Consider the following 5,614-nt stretch of genomic DNA (forward strand, 5'->3'; position numbering starts at 1 on the left):
GAACTGGGCTTCCCTCTCCACCCATTTGTCCGGGGGCTCATGTTCTACTACGGCCTGGATTTCCTCCCCAAACTTTGTCCTCAACATCTCGGCGTTTATCGTCGTGTGTGAGGCTTTCCTCCGCATCCGCCCCCATTTCGGCCTATGGCTCAAGACTTTCAATGTCAAGCCGAAGGTGGTGCGCGGCAACCAAGCGGAGTGTGGAGGCGCCATGGTGGCAAGATGGCCAACGTCCTATGGCTCGAGGGCTCCTTTGTGGAGACCCTGAAGGGGTGGCAATCGGGATGGTTTTACATCACCGAGCCGCGCGACGCCAAATGGGTCGCACCCCCCGAGTTTCGATCCGGACCCCCTACGCGGCTCACCTCCTGGAAGGAGACGCGCCTGTTGTGGGGTAAAAAAGGAGAGCTGACTGGACTCCAAACATGCGTCCAAACCCCGGTGGACAAGAATCTCAAACTTGTCAACGTAGTCCAGGTTATGCTCATCTGCTTGATCCTCCCGTGTCAACAACGGGCTTTCAACCTGTGGGAGTTCGACCCGGCGCGGCACCAAACTCTGAGCAGGCTCTTCAACACGACGTACGAAGATGCCTGGAAGGTGCTTTTCAAGGGCGTTGAGGCTCCCGCATCAGCTACCGAGGATCGCGGATTCAGTGCGCAGCGTCACGCTCTCGCGGTAAGCTGTTTTTTCCTTTTAGAGGGTATCCGTTTTTCATAGTTTGACTCCATGCGGGATCTAAGCTCCCTTACCTTTGATAGGATTGGCAGGTGATGTCCGAACAGATCAACTGTCCGGCTCCTTTGCCTGAAGGCCCAGCGGACGCTCGCTTGGCGAAGCTGCTGGTTCCGGCACCCTATGTGGTGCCGGAGAAGAAGGCCGTGGAAAAGGCCACGGGGACTCGAAAGAGTGCCTGGCGCTAGGAGGTGTCGGATTCGTCATCCGACGGTTCCGAGGCGCATTCCTCCCGTGAAGACGAGGAGGAAGAAGAAGAGACCTCTCCCCCTCCAGCGGGAGGAGAGAAGAAAAGGAAGGTCGCCCTCTCTGGGGAGGCCGGAGGGTCCAAGAAGGGAAAACCCTTCCTCCGGACTACTCCACCGACGCCGACGACAGCGGAGAGGAGTGGCTGCCCAAGGCCAAGCCCCTGGCAAAATCGTAAGTATCCGGATACCAGAGTAATTCATAGTATTCGTTTATTGCACAACTTTCCCTTATGTCGAATATGTTTATGCAGCCCACCCAAAGACTGGCTCGACGCGTCGTCGAGCGGCTCACTGGACTCGTCGGATGTGAACTCGCTACCGACGGCTTCCTCCCCCCGGCCTATGGACGACACCAAAGTGTTGTCCCAACAGGTTCCAAGCCGGGAGGAGGTGGTCCTGGAGGTGCCACAAGGCGACCTCCCGGACTCCAGGAGTAAAGGGGATGAAACCCCCCAGGGCTCCAAGTCCGGCTCTAGGCCGGACACCGCTCCGGAACCTTCAAAGGTTCCAGAGTCCGGCGGGGGACCTCCTTCCAAGAGGAGTGAGCCCACCGTGCATTCGACGAGTTTATACGCCGGGTATCCGAGGAGCCCCTTTAAGTTTCCATCCTTTATCAATGCCTTATTATTTTTATGCCACACCTCGGGTTTCAAGTTGTTCCCGGGAGGCAATGTCCTCTTGCATCCGAGCTCTAATGCCGGACTGTATTCGAGGTATCTTTTGCAGCCGAGCACCAATGCTGGACCGCTTCCCAGCTCTAACGCCGGAATGTATCCGAGCTCCAACACCGGACTATGTATCCGAGCTCCAACGCCGGACTATATCCGAGGTGTCATATCACCTTGGTTCAAAAAAGTTTGAAGGAGTTTAGCCGAGCTTAACACCGGAAATGCCCTCTACGGAGCCAGCCACTAGCGCCCGAGCTTTATGCCGGACTGCTTCCGAGGTGGTGCACCACCCCGAATGTGGGCCGATTTTTGTGAATATTTTTTGTTTGTGCAATTTATTCTCTGCCGAGATATATAGCCAGTAGCCCTCAAGATGTGTATCAGTCTAAAACCCGAGATGCCCCTGAAGGATGACGTAAGACCGCTGATCCTAGTAGCCGCCGAGACTCAGGTTGATTTGCAAAATCGGCCTGAGGATCAAGTCCAAGCTCGGCAGAATACTTCGGGACACTAAAAGCGGCGTGCTCAGTCCTCAAGACTCAGGTTGGGTGCGGCCGACCAACCTGAGGATCAAAATCTCCTCGGAAACTATATTGCACATAAAATTTTCTGCATTGGACAAGCAATGCAGTAGCCCCCGAGACACTGGTCGGGTGGCAACACTAGATCAGGGGATCGATGTGCCCCTTTAATATTTGTAAATAATAAACCCGAAGCCCAGTAGCCCCCGAGCCTTAATGCGGCACGAGTGGCCGAATTAAGGATCAATATCCATAGTAAAATCACAAATTATGTGTAATGACTCTATGTATCCAAGTACTTTACGTCATTAATGCTCAGATCCGTATTGTACAAAACTTTGTTAACCGACCATCGGCTTCCACCTCCTCGGCCAATAGCCGAGGAGTGTTTGTCCTACTTTATAAAACCTTTATGAGGGCAAAGATTTACAACAAACAAGGCAATCTGGCCATACAGTTTTATAAACAAAGGTACACAGAGAGTTATATTACTGTTTAACAGAAGAAATGTCTTCCAAAGAAAATAGTCCCGCTATCGGTTCCTTTCTTTGGGTTGTCATGCTAAGCATGATCATTAAACCTCAGCTCTAATGTAAGAGCAAAATATCGAGGATTTAATTTGGGAGGCCAGTTAATAGCCCCCGGTAGTGTTTGGCGACAGTCGGGGTCAAGCCATAAACACTTCGGCCAATGTTATGAACGGCCCGTCATTTAACATAGTCGTCGGATCGCTGACCAGTTTACGCTTATTGTGACAGTCAGTTTTCGGCTTTCTCCACTGAGGTGCTTAACCATGTGAGTTGGAAGCACAATCGTAGTGGTTCTCCCTTTGCACGCCTAGCCGAACAAAACAGAACATAGGAAGCAAGTGCAGGAGCCGGGCAACCCAACTATTGGCCGAAGACACAATTCGAAACCGATGCATATATAGCAATATCTGAGAATGTTTTTGCCGAATCCCTAAAGGTGTCCGGCGTTGCACTGCGAGACTAATGCTGGAAAAGAACAAATAGTTTAAAAGGGCCAAAAATCTTGGAAAACCAAGAAACGCAGTAAAAACATGACGTCCGAACAAGATCAAGTGTTCGGTGCCAATCCGAAAATTGGTCTTAGAAAAAGAAGTGCTTCTATCGTGCTTTAACATGATACATCCTATCTCAAGACTTTGAGCGGGTCAGCCTACGGCTTCAACCTCCTATCCCGAGGGCGGAGTACTTATCATTAGGCCAGTTTAGCAAACTAAACTCTAGCGGCTTTGAGAGAGAAATTAGGCTCCCCGGCTAGTGGCCGCACACTCGCGTCGAAAAAAGGAGTGATAAATAAAACTTTGCAACGACTAAGAAGAAGAACACTTATTATAAAACGGCTCAAATAAACTTAAGAGCCCCCAAGTGACTTGAGTAAAAGAATGATTCCACGTACCGAAGTACTTATATCATATCTATGTTCAACCGAACTTTAAACGCGTCTTAACCAACCGTCGGCTTCTCCCTCTTCGGTCAAGGACCGAAAAGTGTTATGTACTCCATCTGTCGAGAATATCGATGGTGTTTCCAATAACCAGGCAATCAGGCCATAAGGCTGTAATAGACAAAGCGCGCTCAGGGAACTTATGCTATATTACTGCAAAGTGTAAGAAGCATCTTCGAAGAAAATAGTACCCCCACCGATACCTTTCTTCGGTGCTCATTGTTATTATGAGACTTGTGCAATAGATTTTTTGTACTCATGAGTTCCGTTGTGTGCCGACCATCATTGAAAACAATAAGAGCACTAGCTTTCGGCTTAACCCAGTCTGAGGTCCGGCTCGGGTGACCCGATCGTGACAATCGCAGAGGTGCTCCTTTTACTCCCTAGCCGAACAATCGGGAACGTAGGGGTAAACACAGGAGCGAGGCAACCCAGCTTGCAAATCGCTTAAGTCAATATGGTGCATATTGTGGCGTAATACACGAACAAGGAACGAAGTCGTACAAGTATAATCATATGCAAGAGGAAAAGCTTCATAAAGGAAGCCCCCAAGTAAACAGGGTATTTGAATTTATGCGTCACAAACAAAGTTTGGACAAGGAAATTTTTTACAAGCAACTTTTTTCCAAAAAAGTATAATTCTTGGTCGAGCCGAACACAAGTTAGAAATTAAAGCTTTGAGCATGAAAGCGACTTAGCTGGTTAATATGTTCGGTATTGATGACGCGGTCCGAGCTCGATGCGGGGCAAGGTTCCATCCCCCAAGCCGGTCCCGAGGTGGCGGAGCGGAGAGCTCGACACGCCGAAGTGGTGACATAGCACGGTCGATGCAGACCGGCAGAGTGACGCCGAAGTCCCCGGATCATTTTCCTGTTCACAAAAATAGTGCAAACGGGAGATAATAGTAATGATGATAATTAAAAAAAATTGTTGCATAATAAATAATTTATGCAAAGTGAATAATAAAAGAAATATGGCCTAGCGCCGAAGTCAATGTCCACGCAGGGCGTCGGCGTGATGCGGTAAAGGCGTGGCAAAGCCTGAATTCACAGGTCGGTCCGAGCTCCGGATGCGGCGTTCGCCGGACTATCTACGGAAACTGATCGAACCACCACGCGACCGTCGTTAATGCGGTCACCATTTGATAGACCCGGTTTATTTGTTGTAGCAATCCGAAGGAAGGTGATTCCCAAAATTGGGACTCGCTCCGCACACCCATTGCCTGATGGGCGATAAAACGACGGCATGACAATGCTGGTAAAGGTTGACTCGCCGAGGCAAAGCCCTCGGCCCAGCTAACGTGACGGAGCTGGTCGGCTAGTGACGCCGAAGCGTCCGGAGTAGGTTGATGAAGAGATGGCGAAGCCCCCGGTCCAGCCGAGATGTCGAAGCCTCGACGTCAGCCGATGAGTCGAAGTAGGTCGGCGTGATGGACACCAGCTTGAAGAAGCAATAGTGTGGCCCTATCGATGCAGGTCGTGACTTGGTCGATGCCGGCTTGATGAAGCGACCGTGCGGCGCTGCCGGTATGCTCGCTCTGTGTAATCCGTGGGGCGGCGATGTTGATGATGATTTATCCTTCGCGATGCCGGACTCTTGTTCGGCTTGCCGAGATGATGATCTGAAGAAGTTGAGCTCGGCTAAAGTGACGACGTGTCTAGTGCAGGTCGGCAGCCGTGGAGTAATATTACCGGACTGGTTTGACACCAGCTGATGTTGAAGATCATGTTCAAAAGATCTTAAAGTTAGTGGGGTGTGTTCAGGAACAAAACACAATACCCCATACAAAACTTCCTTCAAAAGGGATGTCCGAAATCCCGTTCATAAATAAGATGAACTCGGGTCGGATTCGTTTTCGCGCAGAAAATAGATCCAAAAAGTGATGCACTAATCGGAAGGTTCCCGGAGTTTGGACAGTCGGATCGAGCTGAAATTTTGAGAGGTGGTAGATATAGGAATTCCGCAGACGATC

Source organism: Triticum dicoccoides, chromosome 3A, assembly GCF_002162155.2.
Source record: "Triticum dicoccoides isolate Atlit2015 ecotype Zavitan chromosome 3A, WEW_v2.0, whole genome shotgun sequence".
Taxonomy (NCBI): domain Eukaryota; kingdom Viridiplantae; phylum Streptophyta; class Magnoliopsida; order Poales; family Poaceae; genus Triticum; species Triticum dicoccoides.